Source organism: Triturus cristatus, chromosome 3_1 (genome assembly GCF_964204655.1).
Source record: "Triturus cristatus chromosome 3_1, aTriCri1.1, whole genome shotgun sequence".
In the NCBI taxonomy this organism is placed as follows: domain Eukaryota; kingdom Metazoa; phylum Chordata; class Amphibia; order Caudata; family Salamandridae; genus Triturus; species Triturus cristatus.
This window is the reverse complement of record NC_140583.1, coordinates 336,724,831-336,742,147: the sequence shown is the minus strand read 5'-3', so window position 1 is coordinate 336,742,147 and position 17,317 is coordinate 336,724,831.

The window sequence follows — 17,317 nt, the reverse complement described above, 5'->3', positions numbered from 1 at the left end:
TCGCAGCCACATCTCCGGACACCTGAGAGACCTGCACTGGCTCCCGGTCAACAAGAGAATCACCTTCCGTCTCCTCACCCACGCACACAAAGCCCTACACAACCAAGGCCCAGGATACCTCAACAGCCGCCTCAACTTCTACGCTCCCAAACGCCAGCTTCGATCGACCAGCCACGCCCTCGCCGCCGTCCCCCGCATCCGAAGAGCCACCACAGGGGGACGGTCCTTCTCCTACCTCGCCGCCAAGACATGGAACTCCCTCCCCACCCACCTCCGCCTGACCCAGGACCACCTCGCCTTCAGGAAGCAACTCAAGACCTGGCTGTTCGTGCAGTAGCGGACCCCCCTCCCCCAGCGCCTTGAGACCCTCTGGGTGAGTAGCGCGCTATATAAATGCGATGATTGATTGATTGATTGAGCGTGTGCATACCGCCACGGTCTCCAGTGCTGACGAAAGCCTGACAACTAGTACTTGTAGGCTGAAACATGTAGACATGACTTCTTAAATTTGGATGTACCTGAGCAATTTACTCAACCACTGCATCCACCACTTCTTTTAACTTAGCCTTACTCTCCACCAAATTAACATTTTCTTTAGGAAGCAGTAAGCCCATTTTAATCTCACTTCATGCACCAGCACTTGTCACTAAAATAAAAAACAAAACAAAAACGCTCCGCTCCGCTGTAATCAGGCGTTGTAGCGCACTGGAGAGGCACTTGTCCTCTCTGGTGGGGGCCCAATGATGAAGCATGCCACCAACTAGGTTGGTGAGTGAGGGCTCTTTTAATAAACATGAGTGATCCCTGTACATCCATTGTAGGTTCTTTATGCATAAAATTGATAATACCAAGAATCCAGCTAAAGAGCTCTTTTTGGAGGTTAAGTCTCTTTCTCAGCAGGTAAGTTCCCCTAGCTAAGATCCACACAGGCTCTCTGCGATGATCTGCCAAATTTGTTTCAGGCAAAGATTAATACTATTTATCAAGAATTTCTCATGGCAGGCCCTCCTGTTTCAAATCATCATCTTACGGTGGTTGATAGGCCATAAATTATGCCGGTGTTGGAAAGATTTTCACATCTATGGAACAACAACTAACTCCATTCTCATGGTCAAATCTGATCCCTGTGCTCCTCGCATTGGGCAGTTAGGTTCTGATATTTTTACTAAACATCTAACGAGGATATGGAACCTGATTATTGACTCTGGTATCTTTTCTACCTCTTGGATGGAAGCCTCAATAATCCTCCTTATTAAAATCCTTTGTCTTGCCCTAAGGAACTCAAAAACTATTGTTCTACCTCTTTATTGATGTTACCTGCTACAAATTTAGAGAAGGTTTTGAATGCAGAACTGACATCCGTGTTAGATTATGGTTTATTAGACCTGTTCCAATCAGGTTTTAGAAGCGGTCACTGCATAGAGTTGGCTCTGGTCACAGCAACTGACAAAATTAGAAGAATGGTCAACAATGGAGGTTCTGCTGTTCAAATTTTATTAGATCTCTCTGCAGCTTTCGATACTGCCAACCACTCCTTGCAAGTGACCTGCCTTGCTCAGTTAGAGATGAACCATAAAGCACTTCAGCTGCTACACCCTTTACTATCCGGCAGGTCACAGCCTGTTGTCTGTACTTTGTTTGTTTTTAAACTGTTATTTGTCATCTGGAGTCCCGCAAGGTTCTTCACTGATTCCCTCTCTTTTTATATCTCTCCACTAGCACCTTTGATCATATAATTTGGTTTCTGTTTTTTCCTATGTAAATGATACTCAGATAATCAACACTATAACCAATGATACTCAATTCATGATGGCCAACTCCATAACTCTATACAGGAAGTTCGCAACTGGATGAGAAATAACTGTCTAAGGTTGAACAGCGGGAAGAAAGAAGTCCATAATTTTAGAAGAAATCCTTCATCTGGTCCAGTTCTTGGTGGCCTAAGGAATTTGGTACCTTGCCTGTCACTGTATCGCAGTAAAATCAGCCAGCAACCTGGGAGTAGTTCTTGATAACACCCTAAACATCACCACACAAGTGGGCCTAGTTACAGCATCTTACTTCAGCATCCTTAGGATTGTTGGGAAAATGTCTCCATTAATTTCTCTGGCCTCACGTAAAACAGTGATCATGGAATTAATTTCCTCTCACCTTAACTATTTCAATGCCCTTTATTTGGGCATTGACCAACTATCCCTGAATAAATTTAGGTAGTCTAAAATGTGGCATCCACTCTTATTTTCCACATACCAAAACATCAGTCAATTTCTAGGAAATTGATCAGGTTGCATTGGCTGGTAGTAAAGAAAAGGGTCATGTTCAAGTCATTATGCCTAGCTCATAAAGCTTTATGTCAGAGTAGTTCATTGGTACAACCCCAAAAAGTGTCTTAGATCTGTGTCCAGGAAAAATGTGATTGTTCACAGAATTAGGAGCAGACTAAGGGGTGAGAGTTCATAATTCAAGCACTTGACTGTTCATATTTGGAATTCCCTGCCCTGTGATATTCAGTCTATTGAAGGTGAAATTCTTTTTTGGAAAAGATTTGAAACTTGGCTTTTCAATCAGTAACTTCTCAATGGGCGAGAGTTGGGTTTCTTACTTCACAAGTGGCAGTGCCAAGACATCTTTGGTTATTTGAGAGCATTATAAATTTAGTTTCAAAATGACATAAAAATGACATAAATCAGTACGTGGAGCTAGAGATATACATTTTCAAAGTTTTAAATGCAAATAGTACCAAAAAGAGTAAAGTGCCAAGTGCAGGCAACCAGCCATTCTAGACTGGGACAATGATAAGGTTTAAGTCTGACTGCGATGCAGCGCAAGTCAGATAGAGAGACCAGGTTCACTCAAGTATGAAGTTTTACCTTCTGACTTAGGTCCCAAGTTATATCTTTGCAGCTTGTCTATCCATCCTCCGTGATGAAGGTTTCCATCTGTTTGCCAAACTCGCAGAGCTTCTGACACTTGATTTATATATTTGGCAGAAGCACCTCAGTCAGCCTTGATGTAAGTTTATCCTTTAGACCGGCAGTTGTCCTTAGTCGTCAGTGTACACTTATCTGCTTTCAGACATTGGTGCATTGAAGTGACAGTTTACTGCTTGCCAGATTCAAATGTGTCCGTCATCTCAGCAGTGTTTCAGGGGTCTTGCGAAAGAGTAATTTTTATTGGACATGTTTACCATTGAGTATCCTTCCTCATTAATGATTGACGCATACATCAAGCACTCCTGAATTTGATGTCTGCATTTATCGCACCTGAAATCAACCTTTTAAATCCCACCTCTCATAGCCAACAACGCTTTGCCTTAACAAATTGGAAGCTGATGGAGCTGCGCTGTCTTTTTTCCTTGTACTTTGAAATTCTTTGTATTTGGACTTTTAAAATGGCAGGTCGAAGGGATCCTAGTTTTTCTGCGACAGAATTACCAGTCATGGTAGATGAAATTTTTAGGGTAGACCCACAGTTATTTGGTGTCCTTGTCTAGGATACCCCAATGACATCGAAAAAGCAAATGTGGGATCGAATTGTTACCAAGGTGAATGTGGTATCTAACACCTGGTGTTTACAAGAAGACATTAGGATGCGCTGGAGTGCTCTGAGGCGCAGAGTGTGCTCCATGGCCTCAAAAGTGAACATAAATTCCCAGCATACAGGTGGTGGTTCTCCCTGGCCCGTCAAAGTCCGATGGAATCATGCACACTGGAGGTTTTGCAGGAATTCCTGGTGGAGTAGAGACTGGTAAGTAAAACCATTGTATTCCATCCTCCAAACATTACCTCCTCCTAATAATTAATATAGCTATCTTGAATCTTTTTAGACATAATTCAAGCAAAGATTTTAGGACTTTAAGGAAATGTTATGTTGAACGTAAAAATTGAGGCTCACACTTTTTCCCATCCTCATTGCCAAAATGGCACTGAACTCCGCTCTGCTGACGGAGTTAGTAGAGTTTTCCCACTTCGCGCTCCTTTTGGAGCATGAAGTTTAGCGCAAAAACAACTCTGCCACCGCAGCATAGCGGATTCACAGCATGGCGTGGATGGGAAGGGCATCACTGCTGGCACAATGAGCCTGGTGCTGGTGCCTTTAACTGTGAGACACAGAGGATACTGGCACTGAAGACCCCACTGCAAGATAGAGAGAAGTCTGGCAATGATAGCATTGCAGCAGGGCACAGATGAGATTGCCATAGGACACATGGAAGATTTATTTAAGAAGTTGTATTTTGTGCTTGCCTGACCCGAGGGTGTCGGAGCGCTTTACAACAGTTATAATGTAGAGAATCACAAAATACAGAATAGTGTAGGTTGATTAGTGGCGAGTTCGGTTATGGGGCTGGTGGACATAGAGACGCAGCTGTGGGAGGAGTCTGTTTTCGCACTCTGGCTGCTCCTATCAGATCCCTAGGGAGCGGTCGAGGAACAGGGCTTTGAGCTGGCTTTTAAAATTAGCAAAAGAGGTAATAGTTCTGATGTGGGGGGGAATAGAGTTCCAGATTTTGGGCGCGCACCCGGCAAAGGATCGAGCCGCAGTTTTTTGTTTTCGAGTTTTTAGCCGGATGAGTAGAAGAGAGTTTGAGCTTCTGAGGTTCCTGGTCTGACTGGCTTTTTTGAGTTTGGCCGCCAAATATTCAGGTTTGCTGGTGTGCAAGGCTTTGTGTGTGAGGCAGGCTGTTCTTAAACTAGCCCGCATTTCCACTAGGAGCCATTTAAGTTCTCTGAATGACGGAGAAATGTGATCAAATTTCTTGATTCTGGTGACCATTCTGGCTGCCGCGTTGAGCGTTGTTTTGAGGGGGGCAAGATGTGATTTTGCTACTCCTTGGAGGACTGCATTTCCGTAGTCTAGTCTTGACAACACCAGTGCTTGGGTGGCCTGTTTAAGATCATTGGGCGGGATGAAAGGTTTTATTTTGTTCAGTAGTTTTAGGTCAAGGAAGGTGCTCTTGGCTGAGTTCTTGATGTGTGAGGTCATGTCCAGTTGCGGGTCTAGCGTGATACCCAGAGATTTGACAGAGTCAGCCAGGATGAGGTTCCCATTGAGCGCATCGATGCTCATTCAGCAATTTGGGGGTTCTCCTCTTTGTTCGAGATGAGGAGAACTTCGGTTTTCTCCGGATTTAGTTTAAGGTGGTTGCTAGGACAGCCAGAGTTGGACGTCTCTCAGAATGTCGTTGAGTCTGTGGATGTCCTTGATGGAGGAGGATTCCAGGTAGATCTGCGTATCGTCTGCATAAAGATGGTAGCGGATTTTAGCTTTTTTGAGTAGTTTGGTGAGGGGCTCCATGTAGATTTTGAAAAGTTGTGGGGAGAGCACTGAACATTGCGGGACTCCCTTGTTGACTGGATGCAGGTCGGATGCAAAGTTTTTGATTTTGATTCTTTGGGTGAGGTTGTGTAGGAAGGAAGAGAACCATTCGAGGACCACCTCGCCGAGTCCGGCTCGTTCTTAGAGAGCCTTAATGAGGAGTTTGTGGTCTACCGTATCAAAAGCTGCTGATAGGTCTAGGAGGATGAGGAGGCAGCAGTGGTCTGAGTCTAGTGATTTATGGATATCGTCGATGATGTTGAGGATCGCGGTTTCAGTGTTGCATCCTTTTCTGAAGCCAGACTGATGAGAGTCAAGGAGGTAGATGTTGTCCAGGTGTTGGGTTAGTTGATGAAGTACGCATCTTTCTAGGATTTTGGACAGAAGAGGGAGGTTAGAGACGGGTCTGAAGTTGTTCAGATCCTTTATGTCAAGTCCAGGTTTTTTCAGCAGTGGCGTGACTTGCCCTACTTTAAGGCAATCTGGTACAACTCCGTTTTTCAAGGAGCTGTTTATGATCAAGCACCAGTGCGGTGCTAGGGAGAGTTTCAGTTTTTTGGTCAGTTGGGGGGTATAGGGTCCAGGGCATGAGAAAAGGGTTTAGAGGTGGAGATAAGTTTGACTATCTCAGCTTCTTGAATGGGATGGAAGACTAGCCAGGATTTGTTAGGGTGTGTGGGGGCATTTTCAAGAGCCGGCGCAATGCTGTTCTTTGTGGTGGAGTGCTGTTGGCGTCCAATGAAGGTTCGATCTTGGTGATCTTGTCATTAAGGAAATTGGCGAAGTTGTCACAGAGTTCTTTGGAAGAATGAATTGAGGATGTCGCAGGCTTGAAGGTTTGTTGCCTGATAATGTTATAGAGCTCTTTAGGTCTATTCTTTGCACTGTCTAGCTCCGAGCGAAAAATCGTGGATTTTTTGGTCTTGATATGATTGTTGTACTTCCTGCGGGCTGTTCTGGGTTGTTCGCGGAGTGTAGTCGAAGGATTATTCCTCCAGCATCTTTCTGTGGCTCTTAGTAGTCTCCTTTTGGAGTTGGTGTCGGTGTTGAACCATGATCTGGAAGGAGTGGCTCTGCTTTTTTTTTGTTTCAAGGGGGCTAGTTGGTCAAGCATGGTCATCATATTTGCATTGTAGAGCGAGGTGAGTTTGGTTGTTGTGAGATGGTCGTTGGCGCTGGGGAGAAGACTGGCAAAGGTCACCCTTGTAGGGCCCCGGTGACTTTCACTCAAAGTGCATTACAAGGGAAGTGGGAGGCCAAGTTTGGGAGGCTGGCACAGCCAGTGCCACAATAAGAGACAGTGAGGGTGGCTCTAACCGGACAATAATCGTGGAGTGCCATGGAGCAGGGGCTGGTCGTCATGAGCCTGGTCTTCCCAGGCTGCCAGCTATGCCACAACTCACGTGCGCCTCTTGCTGCTCTGCAGAGCTCCGTGGTGTCCTTCGGTTGGAGTTTCAAAGCCTGTATCCTCCATCCTCTGCTTTTTAAGAACTCTTATGAAGAGGGCCAGCATGGCGTTGGGAGCTTCACACACAGAGTGTCTTAGTGTGCGCACCTCCTCCTCTGCTTTCTTACATGTGCAGAGTGGTATGACCTGGAAGTCTATCATCACACAGGAAATCCTTCCCATGCTGTGCATTTACTGGCTGTTCTCGTGATCTGCTGCTGTGCCTCTGTGCCTGTGGGAGGCTCGGATAAACCCTCTATGCCCTAATGGCATGCCCCGCAGCAGATCTCCCCTCCCGGTCAACAGAGGAGGGGATGGATTAAGGAGGACTGGCAAACAGTGGAGCTGCCCTGTTAATGGGTGTCCCACTGTCTGGTTGCAGTCAAGGTAAGTGCTAAGTGGAACTACCCCACTATTTAAAATAACTGCTTCTGGTGGTTGCGTTTGCCTTGAAGTGCCTACTCCTCACACACACAGAACTCCGCAGAATTAGGCACAGTTTGCCGTTAACTCAGCAGAATTATGAGGAGTGAAACTACGTGAGCTCCTCCTACCCTTAGTTATAATCTGAATGCCTCTGTCAGCTGCTTTTCAGCAAATTATCCACATTGATGGAGTAGTCTGCAAGTGATGGAGAAGCAGGAGGTTTGATGAAGTTTTAACTGTAATACTGCTACCCTATAAATCAGGCAGACGGATAGTTACGCCTTCAGACAAATGCACCATTGATTTTTTATTGTCCATACGCATCTGCCAAGTATAAATCGGGCTCTCAGTCTCTAAAATGGAAGTCACAAATCCCTGTAACGTAACAAGAGGCCAATCAACTGATTCTTGGAGTCCTCTTCTTGGTCCTGGTCATAAGTGGGAGCTGGTCTGGCCCTTTGGGTTCTCCTCACTGGTCACAACAGCAGGTGTAGTCTTTCATCTGTCTCCCACAGGTCAAGCACTGTTCTGAAGAGTGTACTGGGGCTGCCACATTTTGCCCAATTTCAGCCTGTGGGTAGGATAATCCTTTGGCCACTCCCTAACAAATTGGATAAGAGTCACCAGGAAGGACCCTCCCCACGCTAACAGCACCTCCTGTGTGTTTTACTGTAAACTATCCCACAATGCCCTTCTCTACCTACTAAAACCAAGATGGATGAACCTTCCTTACCCTATGCAGAGCTCTCTGTGCCCACACAGAGGTGTGGCTATGATAATAAGCAAACACTCCCTTGTAATCACTGAAAGCCAGTTATGGGGAAACCTCCTATTCTACTGGGAGTGGTGCCTGGTTGGCTAGCAGGACACCAGAAGGGGCAGGCCCATATGTGAGCTGCATCTGCCTGTGACAGGGTAGGAATCCTTTAAAGTTCAAAAGGTTCTTAAGAACAGCTCAGATGGCCATCTGGTCTGGAGATGTTCAACCCCTCTCCCTTTGTCTCTCCTCTGGTAGCCACTTCACACCGATTCAAGGAGTCATTCAGGTCGTGGGTGACAGTGAACTCTGACAGAAAAGCTCATTTGGCTGAGGCAGAAAAATTACAACTTTCAAAATGTTTCATTTTCAAAATAGTGATATAAAATCCGACTTGACCTTTAGGTTGGACTTTAAGTAACTATTAAACTGAGCCCTTCAATTATTTTCTAGTTACTCTGAAACTGAAGCTAAGCATTCTAAGATATTATAATGTAACTCAGTGCTTTCCTCTGGGAGAGCCAGCCTTGCTACAGGGAAAAATTAATCTGGAGGGTTTTCACTGCCAGTATATGTAAAACATATAATAGACATGTCCTACCTTTTGAATACAATACACCCTTCCCTATGGACACCTACAGCCTACTTTTTGGGATGACCTATAAGTATTAAAAATGAACTTTTAGGCTTAGCAATGGGTTTATTTTGCCAGGTAGAACTGAAAGTTTTAAAACTACACAAACAGACTGCAGGAGCAGGCCTGGAGACATGCTTTGCATTGTCACTTTAGTGGTGGTACAACATGTGCTGCTTTCCACAAGTGAAATGTAACTTACAGGTCCTGGGAATACTTTTGTAACTTATTCCAGGGACTTATAGGTAAGTTTAATATGCCAATCACGAGCCAAGCCAGTTTGCATGTTTTTAGGAGTCAGAGAACATACAGTGGGTACTGGGCAGCAGTGTCCCAGTGTGTAGAGTAAAAAAACAACAGCTGCAAAATAGTAAGAAATGAGGGTGACCATGTAAAAAGAAGCATTTTTCTAAAGTTAATTTTAAGGAAAACAAATGTAGGTTTAAGTAATCTGAAAATGAGTACCTTGGGCATACTAGTCACAGGAAAAAATGAAGAGGTGTCTGCTTTATTTGGCATGATTGAGTTTTACACTGAGTTTACTAGCACTTTGGCTGGCAAAGGTCAACGATGAGGAGGTTGCTTATAAAGATGTTGAATTTTTATGGTCTATGGAGTGAGAGAAGGACGTAAGGAGCAATAAAGGGGACTTGGTGTGTGTTTTCGAAATAAAATGGTTTGATCCAAATTGTAGGGGCCAGCATTATGACATGCTGGTGTAAAGGTTTTTAGGGACTGTTTAAGCAAAGTGAAAAATAGGATGGGGATAGAACAGTGGGATACATCTACAGGAATCTCAGAAATGTAGAGGGAAGAGAATAACTCTGTGTTAGAGAGTGAGGAACTGTCAGTTTTCTGGGGCATGAACAAATATAGGAATTGTAGTAGGGAATGGAGTTTTCTGTTTATGAATATCTTCCTGAGGAAGTGGTTGGATGCCATTTTAGCTTGTGTAAGTAGGTGAATATTCTGCAAGATCTCACTTTGCTTGTTGCAATTAATTGCAGAGCGTGAAGATGAGATGAGTGACAAAATAAGGACACACTGGAAAAAGGGTTAGAATTTTAGAGGATTTCTGGTGAGTGGGGAGAAAACCATTCTTTCATTCTTGATCTGGTTGGTTTTAAGGTAATGAATTGTGAGTTGAGAGGAGGGTGATTTAATTAACTCTTGAAGGATTATAGAGCATGAGGCCATGTGGATCATGGGCTGTAAAAAGAAGTGTTTTGTGATGGATGTCTAAACTGAGAGAAAGTGTGGATTGTCACAAAGGTGACAAAAGTAGAGAAGGTAAGAACTCCTCCCATGAAATGTACACAACTTCCCAATAGGCTATTGGAATATCTAGTTTAGGACATTATTCGTCCTACACATGCAGCAAAATCTTCTTTGTTTGTGCAGGGCTTAATTGATGTGTTCTCACGTTGGCTGGACATTTGTGTTGTATGTAGCAAAGAAACAAAGAGTGTCATACTTTTCCTGGATGAAGATTTCAAGAGGGAGAGGTTCCCTTCAGCTTTCCTGACTTTCAATACTGTGTATTTGACCTCTACAGGGCTGCAGGATTTTTACAAAAAGATGAGGGTGTTGCCTTATACAATTTGGGTGCCTCCACCTGCTCCTACACCCTAGAAATTCTCAGAAAATCTTCAACTGGCACCCATTCAACACAAGCAGAATTGTCAACCAAGCCTTATCACCAGCAAACTGGACAACGGCAATGCACTCTATGTTGGCATCACCGCCCAACCAACCAAGAGACTTCATGTCACACAAAACACAGCGGTCAGGCTCACACTCAGGCTAACAAATCACACACACATCACCACTGCACCACAAAGAGCTCAACTGGCTGCCTGTCCACTAACGTGCACTCTTCAAGCTCCTCACCCACATAAAGTTCTGCACAACATAGGTCCCGCTCACCTCATCAGCCATGTCAATACCATTCCTTGTCTAGAAACCTCTGATTAGCTGATCTCTTGCTCACTCACATCCCTTGCACCCAGAGAGCCAAAGCTGATAGCTGTGCCTTCTCATACCTCACACCCAAAAACAAGGAATGACCTCCTCCTGCACATCAGAGCCTCCTTCTCAATCCTGAATTCTTCAAGAAACAGAAGACATGTATTTTTATCTAGTCCCCAGACTTGGCCATCCCAGTCCCCTTCTCATCTAGCAGCTAGATACCCTCTGGGGTGAGATGTGTGCTCTACACATAGGTGCCGATTACGATCCGGTAAAAACCGGGTACGAACCGTCGGTCGGAGCGTATTCTCCGTCCGACTCGTACCCGGTTGTAAAACATTACAAACATGGAATTACGATTCGCACGGAAACACCATTTCCGTACGAATCGTAAAAAACACCGACCGACGAAAATATGCATACGAATGTGATCCGGGAATGCTGCGACGTGACGTCGGGACGCTTCTAGGCAGCGTTTCACGACCCAGGAATTACGATTCGAACCGACAGCAGTCCGGACGGCAATATTTTCACGGCACCCAAAAAGTGCCGCAAAAGCGAAGTACGGCGCGAAACGACCAGAGTAGGTGGCCCGGTAAGCGCCGTACCCCCCCCAGCCCCCGCATGTACGCGCCGTACCCCCCCCTGCCCCCACATGTACGCGCCGTACCCCCCCCAGCCCCCGCATGTACGCGCCGGGCTGGGGGTACGCACCGTACATACACGGGTGGGGATACGACTCGAACGTACTCGGGTGTACATACACGGGGGGTTCGACACGTACTCGGGTGTACATACACGGGTGGGGGTACGACTCGAACGTACTCGGGTGTACATACACGGGGGGGTTCGACACGTACTCGGGTGTACAGACACGGGGGGGTTCGACACGTACTCGGGTGTACATACACGGGGGGTTCGACACGTACTCGGGTGTACATACACGGGGGTTTGACACGTACATGCGGGGGCTGGGGGGGGTACGGTGCGTACATGCGGGGGCTGGCGGGGGTACGGCGCGTACATGCGGGGGCTGGGGGGGGTACGGCACGTACCGGGCACCTGTTTGGACGTCTCCATGGTTGTTATAGGAGTTCGGTGCGGACGGTCTTTTAACCATACGGTTGTACATTCGGACGCCCGGGACGGATCGTGATTCCCCGGTCGGACTTCGCTTTTCACGTTTGTACGGTAAATCGTACGAGGACGTGTCGGACACTTTTTCCGACCCGAGGACGTGTGGGGAATTATTCCCAATGCGATTCGTATGGTCTTTTTCCCATGCGAATCGTGATTGCCAGTTCGTACGGCACTTGTACGATTCGTACGGTAAAAAGACCGGATACGAGTCGCACGGGGAATTTTTTTACCGGATCGTGATCGGCACCAGAGTCATAACAAAGTGAAACATTATATCATCTGGAAGGTAATGGCTTTGTAAAGGTGCTCAATAGAACACTGATGGAGAGTGCACCATTGACTTCAAACAGTGATAGCTATTTACAAGCTGGATGGAATTTACAAGCTGGTGGAAGAGGTATCTTTGGCTTTGTTGAAGTTGTAGACAGGTGAGATCAGAAAATATTGACAGAAATAATATAGATTACTTAAATACATTGCATATAATAACAATTTTTCTTTTGTGAACTTATATTTTTTACTTTTTTGGTTTATGGATGGTGTATACATGTGTGTATAATGTGTGTATAATGTATTTTTATTTGTAAGACATTAGTGATATGTTGGATTTGTAGGGGAAATGATGGGAAGTGTTTTTGATTATATTAACTCTATTATTTCTGTAAAATTGGTTATTCGTGCAATTGTCACATTGCTAAAGAATTATTAAATTAGTAGGTCATTAATTTCCATGAATATATTTTTATCTATTTTTAATTAGTTTGACATTTTCTATATTAGAATTTTGTTTAAAAGGATGTCATTAATTGTTGAATTTTGGTATATGTTATCTTATTGTTGGTTTGTAGGATTTGTGGGTAGGTAGGGCAGGAATTAGTTTTGAATGTATGTTTCATTATTTGTTTATTATTGTTAATTGATTAATTGCGTTTATTCATTTTTCATTTTTAATACGTTATTTTATTAGAGGGCATTTGGGCTTGTATATGCTTTGTTTTATGGTATTGAGCTCTAGTTGTTAATTATTTAATTAATTTGATCATTAATTAATATAATAATGTTATTAAAATGTACATTTGTTTAAATATGTTGTTCGTTTGATAGGTTGTTTTGTTAAGGGATTTTGGTGGGGGCAATTTTAAAGAGTGCTGGTTTCTAATGTATTATTATGATTTCTTTGTTTATATGTTTTACTACTTATGTTAAGCAATTTATTAATTATGTATTTAATATATTTGTGTTTATTTTCACCCCAAAAAATCTAATTAAGACAAAATGAAGTAATTTCTCATTAGAAATTTCTTTTAGCAATTGGCTCAAAATGGCAATACATACAGACCTAGATTACGAGTTTGGTGATAAATACCATCAAAGTTGAACATAGGGTAAATTGTGATACCACAGGGTTCGATAACTCATGTATTACATAGCACTGATTATGAGTTTTTATAGTGTATCTCAGAATTGTTATTAAGCGCATGTGTTAAATAGCTAATGTGTGGTATTTAGCGAATGTGGTAAATAACAAATGTGTTATTTAGCGAAAGGCATACCTTTGAATTTAGAACACAAGTCAGTAAATGACTAAAAAGCACAATAACTATGATGTAAAAAATCATATTTTTTGCACCAGTAGGTTTAGAAAACACATGCTCGCCTTGATGCCTGACAGATTTCCTTAAGGATGCGCTAACAGAGCAAAACATGTACTTCAGTAGAATACTGGCAACAATGTAACTACATTAAGAGCCAGTCCGCCTCTGCAACATCATAGACCAATGGGCTCACAAATTCACTGAAAAACAATTAACTTCTCATTCCTAAGTCATATGTCCTCATTTAGATCTCTGCAGGCGGGTTGCTCCGTCACAACAGAGACAGATATCCTGTCCGTCAAAATATAAATCCCATAGGATAGAATAGGATTCATATTTCAGCGGACGGGATATCTGGCACCGTTGTGATGAAGTTACATGTCTGCCAAGATCTAAGTCAGTCCCTTAGTCTAAAGGACGGGTGAACTCTTAGTCTACTCAACTCACAATTTATATCATCATTCAAACCATCCTATGTCCTCAACTAAAAACAGTCCAAAGCCGCTGAAAGGATTCTCACCGCAAATGTAAGAAAAAGCAAGTCTGCTGTTCCTTAGAAGCTTTGCATTTGAACTGTGAAACTCGAAAATATGACCTTTGCTGAGGTTTTGGGCCATAAAGTATCCTCCAACTACTATTTTCTCTATGTTTCTCTAAATATATCTGGAGCTCCCTCTTTCCTTAGTAATATTGTTGTTTAATAATATTGTAGAAGAAAACTAGTTATTCCAAGAATATTGACTGTATAAAGGTCAAAGGTAAGAATATCATATTTTTACGAAGTAGAAAATATTGACAGGAATAATATTGATTACTTTAATATCATTGCATATAATAACTATTTTTCTTTTGTTAAAGTACATTTTTTGCTGTTTTGTTTTTTTGTGTATAAATGTCTGTATAATGTGTGTATAGTTTAATGTTAATGGTAAGACTTTGGTGGGTTGTTGGATTTATAGGTGAATATGGAGGTGTTTTTGATTACAAATACTGCATTGTTTTTGTAAATTGGTTAATTGGTCATTTGTTTAATTGTCACTCTTAAAGAATTATTAAATTAGTATGTCATTAATTTGCATTTGTATATTTTAATGTATTTGTTATTGTATTTTCTTAATTTTACATTTTATATACTAATAAATTGTTTATTATTATGTTATTAATTGTCGAATTTTGGAATGTTATTTTATTGTCAATTTGTAGGTAGGTAGGGTGGGATGTGTTTTTGATTTACATTATTTGTTTAATATTGTTAACTGATAATTGATTAAATTGTGTCAATAAAACACATATGAATATCTCTTTTAAAAAAATTGGTTTGTAATTTGTTTATTATTTTTATTATGTGTTCATTGATTATTTATTTTTAATACGTTATCTTATTAGAGGGTTTTGGGGTTTGTATACGCTTTGTTTCATGGTATTGATTTCAAGTTGTTAATTGTTTAATTTATTTAATCAGTTAATTATTTGATTATTATTTTAATGCATTTTGTAAGTTTAATATGTTATACATTAATTAATTTGGAAAATTTTCAATTCGTATACACATTTTTTAAATAATAATGTTATTAAAATGTGTACATTTGTTTAAATATGTTGGTTATTTGATGGGTTGTTGGTTCCTCTTAAGGGATTTGGCTGGGGGTAATTTTAGAGATTGATGGTTTCTGATTTGTTTTTGCGATTTCATTGTTATATATTTACTTTCCTACTTACGCTAAGTACTTTATTAATTATGTATTTAATATATTTGTGTTTATTTCAATGTTTACCCAATACATTCTAAATTGGACATAATGCTAGTAATTTCGAATTAGAATATATTTCAGTAAATGGCTCAAAATGACAATACACATAGTCCTCGATTACTATTTTGGTGGTAATTACTACCAAAGTTGCTCATAGGGTAAATAGTGGTATCACAGGGGTTCGTAAACAAACACATGTTTTGAATAGTACTGATTATAGTACTGATTATGAGTTTTTATAGTGTATCTCTAAATCGTTATTTAGTGCATGTGTTAAATAGTTAATGTGTGTTATTTAGTGAATGTGGTAAATACCAAGGGCCTCATGTAGGTAGCCAAATACCGGTCGGTAACGGCCGATTTTCGGTAAATATGCCGTTACCGACCGGTATTCAGACAAGTGAGATGTAGGAGTCCAAAAACCACTTTTCGGTAAATATGAGGCGGTAAATACCGATTCATAGTTACCGAATTCTAAAATACCGATTCATATTTACCGAATACATTATTAACGAATCGGTAAATATGAAGTGGTAAATATGAAGTGGTAAAAATTGAAAATGACATGTAGGAGCAGTCGGTAATTAAGAAATCCAGGAAAATCGGTAAATAAGAGTCGGTAATTAACACGGATGGAAAGCAGGTGGTAACCATCAACAATGCACATAAGCAATCCCAAAATGCAACAGCGTGGACAACATGGCCGCCATGTACGTCATTGCAAGGCGCCTACGTCTACAGGCAGCAGGACTGAGGGTGTGCCGACGGGAGGAACAAATCTACAGACAGCGCATCACACTATTCCAGCTGACTGATGCAGAGATACATGAGAGGTACAGGCTACACCCCGAAACCATCATGGACTTAATCAGGGACCTTCACCCACTCCTGGACCAGCCAATAAGAAGGGCGCACGCCATACCCCCACATGTGCAGGTGCTCTGCAGCCTACATCTGTTGGCATCCGGCAGTTATCAGGTGGTGATAGCTGCGGTGGGTGGGGTATCCCAGAGTTGCCTGTCACGTTTCTTCAGGAAGTTCCTGGATGCCATGATGCAGAGAATGCACCACTACATCAGCTTCCCAAACACACAGGCTGCACTGCAGAAAACAAAAACAGACTTTTATCACATGGCACAGTTCCCCCATGTCATCGGCTGTATTGATGGTACACACATCCCAATCTGTCCTCCAGCTGACACAGAGCACATCTACAGGAACAGGAAGTCCACCCACTCCATCAATGTGCAGGTGATCTGTGATGCAGGGAACATCATCACAGATATTGTTGCAAAGTTTCCTGGGAGCACCCACGACTCTTACATCTTCCAGAATAGTGGGATCTACACACGACTGAGAGCCGGAGAATTCGGAGAGGGATACCTGCTGGGTAAGTAACAGTGACGCCCCTTGAAACCTGCAAATCAGAGTGTATAGAGGCATGTAACTGATGGTTCCTTTTACTCATCCAGGCGACAGTGCATATGCATGCCGTTCATTCATCCTCACTCCCTACCTACACCCAGCAACCCAGAGTGAGAGACGATACAACGTGGCCCACAAATCTACACGCAATGTGGTGGAGCGCACGTTTGGACTGCTGAAGAGCAGGTTCCGCTGCCTCCACAAGAGCGGAGGCGCACGCCAGTACAAACCCATCACCTGCTGCAAGATAATTGCCACTTGTGCAATGCTGCACAACCTTGCCACGAAAAAAGGTACAGATGTGGAACTAACATATTTTGAGGACAACGAGGATGAGTCAGGCCAGCCAGAGGGCAGCGCAGCTAGAGTGCCAACTGCAATCGATGGGAGAGAGAGACGGGCAGAGATCACATGCAACTATTTCTGAGTAAGTGAGGGGACACAGCGAGTCGTGAGAAGTCATGACGTAGTTTAATGTGGCACCACGCCATGAACACATGAACAGGCCAATCTGGCAATATGCCATCTATACAATGAGTATGTCCAGGGTTACGTCACCCAATGGCAAGTGGATAAGCAGGGCCACATCAATGTTTGCGCATACGCGCTGCAGTGGTGGATTGCACGGCCTGTGCATCCTCACTAGAGCCATCCCCAAGCCGCCTGCTGCTCCTGCGTGCTTCGGGGACGGGGGGTGTGATGCTGCTGCTGGTGTCGATGCTCTCCGCAGCATCCCCTGCAGCAGTTGTCGACGCCTGACTTGTCAATAGCACCCCTAGTGCACTTGTCACCTGCACCATCCCCCGTGACAGGTCGCTGCAGCACTGTGTTAGGCCCTCCTGCATCGTCACAGAGCGC